Source organism: Haemorhous mexicanus, chromosome 16 (genome assembly GCF_027477595.1).
Source record: "Haemorhous mexicanus isolate bHaeMex1 chromosome 16, bHaeMex1.pri, whole genome shotgun sequence".
NCBI classification, from domain to species: domain Eukaryota; kingdom Metazoa; phylum Chordata; class Aves; order Passeriformes; family Fringillidae; genus Haemorhous; species Haemorhous mexicanus.
The window spans coordinates 16178622-16191210 of record NC_082356.1 but is presented as its reverse complement, the minus strand read 5'-3'; the positions used below and the strand labels follow the sequence as shown (position 1 = coordinate 16191210).

Sequence of the window (12589 nt, the reverse complement as noted above, 5' to 3'; positions counted from 1 at the left end):
GGCTGCCAAAGAGCTGGAATGTCCCAGACACTCCCAGGGGTTCCTGTCATGAGCAGAGTGGGAGCTTCAGGCAAAAGCTTTTGTTTCTTCACTGCAGAAACTCCTGCTGAGTCATGAGGTGAAGAAATGACACCCTGCAGCCACCCAGAACCCCAGTAACCTGCAGAACCCCTAGACTTCTAAAATTCATTCTAGTAGACAAGAGACTGGGAGTGGCTGGATCCAATCCCTGCCCCTGACTTTGTCAAACGTGTAAAAGATTGGACAGGTGGAAATGAACTTTAATGCAACTTGTCCCTCAGGATTAATGATGGAATACCAGACAGATTTCTAGAAATACAGCTCTGATTGATTCTGATTATGATTAGACAGAAAGATCTTGCTCAGAGTTCTTTCCTCCACAGCATAGGAGCTCTAACATTTAGAATATTCTGCTCTAGGAAGCAATTTTGAAGTCACCAGGGCCTTGCTGGAGTTGTTGTAGCCCATTGCAGGCAGAGCCCCCAGCTCCAGCAGGAACTGCCTTTCCTGTGCCATGAGCAGGGCAGGTCCTGCTGCAGGAAAAGCCCCAGGCCAGCCCCAACACAGGGAAGGCCTCGGGCACAAGGGCAGAGTGCCGTGCTGGGGGCTGTGCCAGGGAGAGCCTGAGGCACCAAAGGCACCTTGGCAGCAGCAGCTGCTTGCAGGGCATGGCCAGAAGCCTCCCTTGGCAACCCAGCCCGGTGGCCACTGCAGTGCTGCTTCTTCAGGGCTCCTTTCTGCCTGGGCTCTGAAAAGCCACTTGTGCTCCAGGAGCCTGACTGGGAAGAAATTGGCCCCAGCACCTTGAGGACAAGATATTAATGGCAAAACTCTTCATGCCAGGAGAGACAAGGCAGGGGCAGAGGAAAGGGGAGAACGAGGCCCAGGGAACAGGGCTGCCATGGTGATGGCTGTGAGGTCACTGCCACTGCAGCAGCCTGGCTGCCCTCAGCAGACATTCTGGCCAGAAGCCTTGTGAGGTCACCCAGCACAGCAGAGAACCCACACAACAGGAATTCCATCCTTGGAAGGGGATGGGGTTTCCCTATGTCAGGTTGCACAAAGCTCCTGCTCTTGGAATATTCCTGGGATGGGGCATCCACTTCTGTGGAAAAACAGTTGCAGTTTTGTTCTACTCTCATCATTGTAAAATATTTCCTCCTTCTAACAAATGTAAATCCAGCCTAGTTCACTTTAGAGATATGGACCCTTCTTCTGCCACTGTAAGATTGGGGTGAAAATACCTCAGGTCACTATTTTTTCAGTTACACAGACCTTGGAGAGTACCCAAGAATTCCCCAAGATGGGATTTGGAGGCCTCATGACATAACCAGCAGGTAGAGACTGTGGGCTCTGGGCTCAGTAGGGTGGAGACTGAGGACAGCACAGGAGTAGCCTGGGAGGGGCTGAAGGGTGGTTTCAGAGAGGCTGGAGCTTTTCTTCATAGAGGATATAGGCATGAGAAGGAAATAATGGCAGCAAGGGCAGCTGGGGAGGCCCAGACTGGGCACTAGCAGAAAGGAATTTCCCTCCCAGGGCAGGGCTGTGGTGCAAGATGCTCCCCAGCAGAAGCCTGGAGCAGCCCAAGGCTTTGTGTGGCCAGGCGGAGGCAGGCAGGAGGCAGAGCTGTCAGCAGAGGAAGGGGCCAGCCAGGTGGGACAGAGGGGGATGACGACAGCCTGCAGGGACAGAGGTGTAGGTTTGCTCAGCATCAGAGACACCCTTCTCTTCGTTGTCTGTAGGAGTGGCGGGGGATAGGATGGTCAGGACGGGTGGATACAAGAGATGTCTGAAGCCAGGTCGTGGAACTTGCGGTTCATTGAACGGGCGTGGGTGCAGGGGCCCTGCTTGGAGCTGCCAGCTGCAGCTCGGAGCAGGCCTGAGAGAAGTAAAGAGAGTAGTAAAGAGAGAGAAGGCAGGATCATGGTAAAGAGGATGAGAGAGCGAGGTTCCCATTATAATACAATAAATCTTCTGTGTTGAATATTCTAATCCTCACTAACCAATCTAATACAAGATACAAATATTATAATATTTACATACCGCCTATAAGAATAATTACCATACTCTGTTACATTTTAAACCCTAAAAACTACTCTTTGGGCCCCTTCTGCTAAACTAGCAGGGTCTGCTCTGACCCTTGCACCTGTCTGCAATCAGAGGGTATTGTTTCATCAAAAGGGGATTACCTTCAGCCAGCCACACCATTGTTTTCCAGTTGTTCAGTAATGAAGGTATCTCAAAGCTTGCTTTCATTTCAATCTCGCTTATAGTTTCTACATTCTCAGAATCTTTTGCCAGACAGTCATATTTATAAGGCTCTCCTGTTTCATCTTCCCCAACAGATGTCCCCACCTCTCATCACTGCCACCAGTGTTCCGCCCTACCTGCAATCTGTGGACACTTTCTCAGTGCTGTCCTTCAATCGGACCCATGAACCCTTTAAAAAAACTTCTGTGTTTTAATCTGACTTTCAGTTTTTGGGAAGGTTTTGAGCACACTCTTTGGGACTGATGAGTCAGATGCAAACAGCATAAAAAGTCCCAGAGGGTCATTCAAGTCCTTGTGCTGTGTCTGTGCTGCTGAGCTGGGCCAGGCTTCTGGCCCAGAGGCAGCTCCTGGCAAGGGCAGCGCTGCAGAGAGACAGCTCTGGCCAGGAGCAGCTCCTGGGCACAGCCCAGCAGGGCTGGGGCACGACCAGGGCACCTCAGGGACACCAGCAGGGCACAGACAGAGCTCACAGGGGCTCAGCACTGGCAGGGGCTGTGGGATGTCCCTGAGGGGGCTGTGTCACAGCGGCACCTCTGTGGCTGTGTCATAGAGGCACAGAGCAGCTGTGATGTCAGCAAGGGTCTGTGTGACAGCACAGAGTTTGTTGTGTGAGGTCACAGATTGGGCTATGACATCACAGAGTTTATTGTGTGAGGTCATTGAGCAGCAAGAGCATCGTAGAGGGGTCTCTGTGACATCACAGAGCAAGCTGTGACATCGTGGCATGGCTGTATGACTTCAGAGAGCAGGCTGGGAGATCAAAGTATGTGCAGTGACATTCCAGAGTGGCAGTATGACATAACAGAGAGGGTTGTGTGACATCACTGAGGGGGTTGTGACATCACAGAGGTGGTTATGACATCATAGAGTTTGAGGACATACTGCAGACTCTACCATCATGGAGGGTGGCTCTGTGACATCAGAGAGTGGGTTGTGGCATCACTGCGTGTCTGAGTAAAATCACAGAACAGGCTGTGACATCACAGAACAGACAGTGACATCACGGGGTGACTTTGTGACATCACAAAGTATCCTCTGCATACATCACAGTGCAGCTAAATGACATCACAGAGTGATATCCCAGTGTAAAATAAAATGAAACCACAGGGGCTAGCTTCTTAGCCGGATAGCTGGTCCCTCGTAGGGAAAGTGCCCCAGGCAAGCAGTCTCAAGGCCGGACACCTCAGCCCTCTGGAGGCTGGGGTGCCCTAGGCCAAACTGCAGCTCAGCCGTGGCCCCTAGCAAGCTTAGTGATTGTCAGCTCTTAGTGAAAATCAGCTCTTTTATGATTTCAGCTCTTAGCTTGCTCGTAGGGGCTGTGTCTGGCTGTGGCTTCTGGAAGGCAGACGAAAAGAGAGAGGAGAAGGCAGCCAAGAGTTCCACAATGGTTTATTCTGAGGGTCTCAGGAAGGGTCTTGAGGCTTCTCTTCCAAAGAAATGGGCCAAGACAGCCTCTTTTATAGGGTTAGGGAGGATTGAAAATTGACCAATTGTAAGGGTTAGGGAAACTAGCCTATGGGGTCACAGAGAGATAAGCAGGCCTGGAGGACCAGAGTGAGGACTCCTGGTTCAATTCCTATGACTCAGCAAATACCTATCTCTAAACATCCATCCACGGAGCCGTAGCCGGCCCTGCGCCTGCTACATCCCAGCATTGGCTCTGTGACAACACAAGGGGGATTTGTGGCCTCCCAGATTGGGCTGTGAAATCACAGGAGGCTGTGTGACATCGAAGGTGGCTGTGTGACATGACAGGGGACTGTGTGATATCACGAGAGGGCTTTGTGACATCCCAGTGTGGGCTGTGACATCGCAGGAGGCTGTGTGACATCACAGGGGCTGTGTGACATTAGAGGGGCTGTGTGAGGTCATTGGGGAGGTGACTCTGCCCTGGCCCCCATCACAGTTCCCCCCAGAGCAGTCCTACGCTGCTTATGGTCAGCAGGGTCTCCTGTCCCCCCGGGTCTCCCCGCCCCCAGCGCCGCAGCCACCCCCAGAGGATGTTCCACAAGATTGATCCCAGAGCCTGACATGGGGACAGGGGGCCAAGGCCTTAGGGGGTGGGACATGGGGACAGGGATCCCCCAGCAATGTCCCCGTGTCCCCCAAGGGTCAGAGCCTGGGCCAGGGTTCCTTCACCCTGTTACGAATGAGGGGCTGAGAGCGCTTAAAAAATCTCCAGCAAGGGATCTGCAAAAAACAGATTTAATATTAAGCAACAGCACCATAGAGTTCCTTGGCAAGAGTCACTCTGCTCCTGACTGGACACTTCAGGCACACCAAGGACAAAGCAACCACAAAACCCAAAAAAATCCAGGCAATGAAGCCAGAAATGAACCAAGAACTATCTGTGTTTGTGTGCCTGTGTGTAATCTGAAAGGACAGTGAGGGCACAGATAAAAGGAATATGGCCCCAAAAGGTAAACTGTGCTCAAACTTAACAGGACTTGACTGATACCTTAGACTTCAGCATTTAGCAAAAGAACAGCACTTAACAGTATTTAACCTTACTTATAACCAAGGACTTAATGATTTCACAGTGGAAGAACACTTCACAATATTCAACTTAGCTTATATTAAACTTCACAGCTTAGAAAAAGAACAATTCTTTGCAGCATTTAACTTAGCTTACAACTTGTGACTCAGCCTTACTTACAGGCCTGACTGGCTCAACTATCCAAGGCACTCAAACCCCTCAGAGAACAGCATTTCTGCCACATTTCCCTGAGCACAGGCACTCCTGTGTGCACACAGACACCAAGAGTCAGTGCAAGGCACCTGTGAGAAATTCCCCTGAGGGCAGGGAAATGCTCCCTGAGGATGCTTTGGCATCTCCCCAGCGGACAAAGGGCTGAGGCTGGAGGAGTGGGGGGGATCAGCCCAGGCTCCATCGTTGTTTGGGGATCCCCCAAGTGCAGCAAATAGGAGAGTTCCCGGCTGGGACAGGCCCCACTCAGAGGGAGGTGGCTGGCCCAGGAGAGCTCCAAGGGGCTCCTTTTGGAGCGCTGTTTGTAGGGCCCCAAGAGAGGGGCTTCAGTCCCAGCAATGGTTCATCCTGGCCGCACTTGGCATCAGCAGCTTTCTTTGGCAGTGTGAGAACAGGGATGTTGTGCCACCGAGGGAACAGAAACAGCTCCCAGGGCTGCTCCTAAAGAAACCAGGAGCTGGTTGGGCAGCAGCAGCAGCGCCTAGGGCAGACAGTGTTTGTGATGAGCTGCAGAGGAGCTCAGCCCAAGGGCTGTTAGCCAAGGCCAAGGCCCAAGGAGCATTTCTCAGCTGGCAGGATGGCCTGAGAAGGAGTGGGGAGAATGCACCAGCACATGGTCCATGGAACCAAAGGGACAATTTTGACACTGTGGGACCTTGTGACACCAAGGGACCATTGTGACACTCTGGGGACGCATGGAATCATAGAGACCACTGTGAAATTGCTGGGCCTCGTGGAACCAAGGGGACTGTATCGATGCTGTGTGACTCCATGGAATGTGGGGATCACAGTGACACTGAGAGGCTCCATCAAACCAAGGGTCCATTGTGATACTGTGGGGCTTCATGAAACTGTGGAGACCATTATGGCACTTAGGGGTGTCATGGAACCAATGGGCCATTGTGACACTGTGAGACCCCACAGAACTAAAGGTCCATTGTGACATTGCAAGGCCTCATGGAACCTTGGAACCATGGAAAGACCATAAAGACACTTCACAGCCCCATGGAACTAGGCAGGTGGGTTGACACTGAGGGGACTCATGCAATCATGGAGACCACTGTGACACTACGAGGCCCCAAGGAATAAGCAAAGCATTGTGACACTGTGGGCCACCATGGAACCAAGGAGACCATTGTGACACTGTGGGGCCTCGAGAAACCAAGAGGCCTTTGTGACACTGCAGGGCTGCATGGAACCAAGGGGCCATTGTGACACCTCAGGGCCGTCTGTCATCTGTGGTCCATTGTGACACTAAGGAACCAAGGGGGACCATTGTGACACTGCAGGGCTTCATGGAACAAATGCTCCAGGGTGACACAGAGAGGCTGCCTGTAATCAATGGTCCATTGTGACACTGTGGAGCCAAAGGAGACCATTGTGACACCACAAATCCCCATGGTCCAAAGGTCCATTGTGACATTGCAGGGCTCACAAACAGAGGAATCACGTTACATTGTGGGACCTGTGGAACCACTGTGACCATTGTGACATTGCAAGACCTCATGGAATCGTTGGGAACATTGTGACACTGCAGGGTCTTAAGGAACCTGGGGGCTGTTGTGAGACTGTGGGAACCCATGGAACCAAGGCACCCTTGTGGCACCTCAGGGCCCCATAAAACCAAGGGAACACGGAACAGGTCTGGCTGGTTTGGCCTCCCGTGGGCCACCTGACTGGTCCAGCTGACCTTGGCATGTTGAGGGTCTCTTCCCATCTGCTGCTAAAACACTGGGGCTCTGTGCTTTCCTTCCTGTGGAAAAGAACTGTCCTTCTCCTCCAGGTACCCATGAACAGAACTGGGATTCCACCACCAAATTTCCTTATATCCAAAGATTGTTCCCATAGCAATAGTGCCAGGACAAGTCTGTCTGGCAGTGGTTTCACAAGGGTCACCTCTCATTTGTCCCCAAAATCCTGCAGAAGGCTCTGTGCTTTACTTCCTATGGAAAGGAACTGTTCTTCTTGTCCAGGCACCCATGGCCAAATTTGAGTTTCATCTCCAACATTGCCTGTTGTGACAGACTAGAGGAGATTGTTAGCTTGAAATATTTCACGTGTGGGGGAGGAAGGGGCAGGTCCAGCTTTTCCCTGCCCTGTGACCCCAGCACTGCTCTGCCCCTGAACCCCAATCCCCCCAGAGCCTCCATCTCAGCCCAGCAGTGTCTGCCAGTCCTTGGCACACCCCAGGCAAGGCCTCACACCCACCTCTGGAGCCCCCAGCCCAGCTCCTGAGTGGCCAAATGACCCCAAGTCCCAGCCAGGGGAAGGGCCCCGGAAGACCAAGTGTGACCACAAGGCTGACCACAGGGCAAGCACATATCTTGACCCTACCTCCTCTTGGAATTTCCATCTGAACAACAATGGAATCCAGGGGTGGGTGCTTCTCTGTATCTTATTTGTCTTTCTCTCTTTCTGTGTCTTCTTCTATTTCTGTCTCCTTGCAAATTTCAACTAATACATTGAATAGGCTTCGAGTTACTGAAGTTGACTGGGCCAAGTTAATGCTTTGAGAAGTGTTTTTTGTTGATTGACTCATATTAAACCTTTTCCCAAAGTTTCTCTGATTTTCCAAAGTTGCCAGTAAAAGCTGTTTGGTTGTTTTGAGCTCCTGAGAATCTCTTGTTGTTATTTCTGCAGTATATCCAACTCAGAGGACACAAATAATTGTAATTCCTTATAAATGTCTTGTTGAGAGAATTGTCTGGGGGATGGGAGTCAGGGCTTTTCTGTCCTGCTTGGCACAGTCCAGGCAGGTCTTTCACAACCACATTCCACTCTCCATTTCCCACCTGGAGCTGCTAGTGTCTCTGAGTTCTGCTTGCCCAGCCCCAGGGATGCTCTCCTTGTCTGCCCATTCCGCCACAGTCTCTGGGCAGGGATGGCCTCAGTGGGGGCTGCTGACATCCTCAGCAACTTGGAGGCTGCTGCTGAATTTTCCTTCTCCAAAGGCTGGAAGTGTATTCATTCTGAATTGATCATATTTAAAATGAGAGTGAGAAAACATTTTTAGGCCCTGCTTAGGTTTTTCTTTCTATTAATACATGGATATGTGCAATCTCCAACTGACACTGAATCCAAGTATCTCCTCATGCCGTTTGAATATGAAAATCAAGACCCTGCATGGCTGACAATCATTCAGACTCTGTCCCAAACCTCTTCCTTCAATCTCCCCCATCCAAACCCTGGCACCCAGAGCAGCCTTTGTGCAAATCTGAGCTCCCTCCACCCAGGCTGGACCTGCAGGTTTCAGCTCCTTGGCTCCAACTCCCACCTGCTTACCCTGCAGAAGGAGCTGCCTGAGACACAGAGGGATGTTCATTTATTGTCAGCCAACAAAGCCTAGGGAAGGAACAGCTCCATCAAATGCAAAAGTCATTCTTCTCCCTGGCTCTGCCCCGCCCCTGATCCCCACAGCCTGTCCTGTTTCCTTCATCCCTCCAGTGCCAGGGACTTTCTGGGACAAGGCAGCTCTGCTCTGGCTTTGGAGAGAGGTCCAAGTGCAGCCACTGACTTTCTGGGACAAGGCAGCTCTGCTCTGGCTTTGGAGAGAGGTCCAAGTGCAGCCACTGGAGTGGGAACCACAACTCATCAGGTTTGTGTCTTTTGAGGGACCAGGAACTGCTGAGACTCAGAGGCACAGAAAAGTTTTTCTTGTTGGCCAACATAAGAAATGTGAAAATGATAAAATGTAATAGACATCAAAACCCTATCCATAGCTCCTTTGACATCCCAGCAGCATCTGACATGTCCACCATCCCCATGGGATTGCCATTCAGGAGGGATTTTAGACAAAGGCATAAGACAAGTTGATTTAAACGATAAAAATGTACCTAAGATGCTGAGGAAGGAGATATTTAAACTTCTGAAAGCTCAAAGCATGAAGCAATTCAAGAGAGATGCATTGGAATGACCAGTGAACTGCTGCAGGAGAAAATCTGGGAGCAACGGGAAGGACATGGACGCAGCTGTTGTAAATGAAGAGATGTCCTTGGACATGGCCATTTAACCAGGGGAGCTGAAAACACCTGAAGGAAGAAGGGAATGAAATATGACACTGAATGTTGGTGGCAAAGGTAGAGGGGAAGATTAATATTTCTTCTCCTGCCATCAGTAGAAGAAAACAGCAGATCCAGGAAATTTCTGTTCCTGGTGGGAAAACTTTACCGTTTCTTCAAAGTACTCAAGTGGCCCAGATAATAAAGATTTGGTTTTAGATGATGAAACTAACAGGTATTAAAAGCTGTGCCCCTTTGCAGGCAGACATCACTTGTGTGCCCATGAACAGGCAGCTCTCCTTGTAGGGTCCCAGAACCCTCAGGTGCCCAGCTGGGACTGGATCTCTCGGAGAGGAGCTGAGTGAGAGCAGAGCATCTTGCAAGCTGATGTGTCTGCTGGAATTCTATCCCCTCCATTTTCCACAACAGCCCTGCATTTCCCTCCTCCAGCCTTGGTCTCCAGCACAGCCATGGAGGCTCTTGGGGCTCTGGAGTGTTCCTGCAGCCCCCAAGGGTAGCTGAGCTCTGCCTTTGGCACACTCAGCCCTGCCCAGTGCAGGCCATGCTCAGCAATTGTTTGTGTGTGCCTGGCCTTGCTGTCAGCCCTGGCAGCAGCTGTGGTGCCCCTTTGTGGCCCTGTGCTGGCCCAGCCATGGTGGCACAGCTCCTGTGCAGGCCTAGCCCAGGCCAGGAGCATTGAAGCTGGGAATGGCCCTGCGCTGTGGTGGCCACAGCAGCCTTGGGGCTCTGTGCCCCATGGCCTCCCTGCTGGGCAGCCTCTGCCAGCTCTTGCAGAGCCCGTGGCACCTGTGGGCCTGCACAGACAGCCCTGCCCTGGGCTCCACTGTCGGAATCAACGGGAGTATCGTTTACCTTTCAAGATCCTTACAGTGGGACCTGACCAAAGTGAGGGCCCTGATCGCCGGGATGGTAGAGAGAACTCCAAAAATCCACCCTGCGAGGCAAAACATCCCCTACAGAGGCTTGGAGCAGGGGCCTCATAGATATGTCACTTAAAGCCATCATGATCCCCCCTTGAAAGGGTGTGGCTGCGGCCTCAAAAACACCCTAAAATGGGGAGGAAAAAACACTCTTGAAGTGATGGGATCCCCCCCCAAAAAAACCCTAAAGAGAGAAAACCTCCACTTCAATGGGGCCTGGAGACCCTTAAAGGGCCTCGAGGAGGGACAAGATCCCCTCCTCTGCCTGGGCCTCTCTGAGCCGAGGGAACTCTCCTGTTTGCTGCCCTCAGGGCAGCCCTGAGTCTGTCTGAACATGGGAACTTCGCTGTGTTGAGCCCAGATCCAGAGTCCTGACTCCTGCACAGGGGCAGGGAAATCCCCTCGCTCACTGCTGTGCATTGTCCCTGCTGAGGCTCAGACACTGGCAGGGCACATTTCCCTGCCTGCAGGATTTCTGCCTGACCCAAGCGCTGCACTAATGGCTCCAACATTGCTTTCCCACAAAACCAGGACAAGGCAAACAAGCTCATGGTATTTTAGAGTGTCTAAAACTCGCTAAGTCATTGATCTGAGAGGTGAGATGCATTTGGAATTCATGGCATGGAGAAGTAATGCAACATAGAAAAGGGGAGCATAGAAATAAATAGAGGAAAACATCTCAAATTGTTCCTTTCCATTTTCATGTCACTTCTGGAAGGCTGTTTCACTTTTCCAGGAATCTTCTCCACAGTGCTGTCTGCCCTTTTCAAGAACCTTTCCTGGAGAACGAGGTGCAGCTTCTGTCACAAGATGTGTCCCCAACTGCAGCTTCTCTTGGCTTTCCACACCATGAGTGCAGCAGGACTTCTGCAGCAAAGCAAGACAAATGTTTGGATTACTTGACAATTTCTCCTTTCTTTTCCTTGTGGCCTGGGGAGTTGTGCCATTGCTGAGGTTTTCATTGTGCCCGTTCTAACCGAAGAAAACAGGAGGTTTTGTTGGGGACTTGCTGGGGAATGCAAGCCTGACTGAATGCAGAGAAAGAATCTCCAGGACTCTCTGGGAGCTCCCTGGGCTGGGCTCATGTTCTTTCAAGACTCAAAACATCCCTCTGGATGTCCAGAACGGCCAGAACCCTTGCCGGGGGTCTCAGAAACCCTGGCGCAGAGCCCAGAACACCTGTGGGCTTGATTATGACCCGTGGACCAAATTACCAGCCTTGTATGGAGACCAGCAAGCCACAGCAGTTTAAGTAGCATAATAGTGAAATTATCACAGGGTGAAAAAATAGGTTTTGGGGGTTTTTGGAGTTGGGGTTTTGGGGGCAAGATGGAGGGATCTGGGCATGCCCAGCCTTTCTCCTTCTTCTTTTTTGCCTCCATTTTCTGCTCTGATGTTGGCACTTTTAGATTGGTTTAGAGTAGAAGCTCACTGTCTAATATAGGTGATAGGTATTGAAAAGTAATTGTAAACATTGTATATGTAGTTTTTAGTATAAAGAGATAACACCACCTTGGGGGCAGGCAGTGTGCCTGGAACTGTCCTGCTGGATGGACCTCAGCAGGGCAGGAGAAACATTTTTATAGATAAGACGCAATAAACAACCTCGAGTCCGAGAACTGAAGAACTCCGACTCATTCTTCAAGTACTGGAAAATAGACTTTTCACAAATCTCGGGGTCTCGGCGACCTGGACCCTCGAGACCATGGGACCCCTGGGTGCCACAAAGTGCCTTGGATCCTTCCGCCCTGCAGTGTCACAATGGTGCCTTGGTCCCCCAAGGCCCTGCAGTGTCGCAGTATATCCTTGGTTTCAGGAGCTCTCACAGTGCAATGATGCTCTCCTTGGTTCCACAGTGTCACAATGGCCTCTTGGTCCTAAGGGGCACCCCATGATCAAAATTGTTTCCTTCATTCAACAAGTACCTGCACTGTCCCAATGGCCTCTTGGTTATACAAAGTGCCCCCATGTCACAGTGGTCTTTGTTGTTCCACGAGGCCCCAGAGAGTAACACTTGCCTCTTGGTTCTGTGCAGTGGCACTTGGTCTTGTTAAACCTCACCTGGCTGGATTTGGCCCCTGGATCCAGCCTGTCCAGGTGCCTGTGCAGAGCCCTCCTACCCTCCAGCAGATCCTACTCGCACCCAGTTTGGTGTCATCTGCAAATTTGATGATGGTGGACTCAATCCTCTCATCCCAGATCATCAATGCAAACATTGATATCCACGCTGGCTGGCTCTGATCCCTTGGCCATCCTGCAGGTGCCCTGTGATGGCACTCAAGGTGATCTGTTCCATCACCCTGCCAGGCACCGAGGTCAGGCTGACAGGCCTGGACTTCCCCAGCTCCTTCCTCCAGCTCCTCTTGGGGATGGGGTCACATTGGTACCTCCAGTCCCCTGGGACCTTCCCACTGAGCCAGGACTGATGATAAATGATGGAGCGCAGCTTGGGGAGCTCATCCACCAGCTCCCTCATGCTCCTAGGTTGGATCCCATACACCCGTGAGCATTGGAGTGGCTCTGCAGGTCACCAAGTCCTTCCTCCTGGATTACAGGGGGCTGTTCTGTTCCCTGTGCCCATCTACCAGCTCAGGAGAACACTTGTCCTGAGGACAAGCTGTCTTCTTGTTAAAAATTAAGACAAACAAGGT

The 12589-nt window shown here is 51.4% G+C and overlaps 1 pseudogene; it reads right to left on the bottom strand.

Annotated features, from left to right (window-relative positions):
• LOC132334705 (zinc finger protein 850-like) overlaps positions 1 to 12589 on the bottom strand; it is a 1130993-nt pseudogene that overhangs the window by 536034 nt on the left and 582370 nt on the right.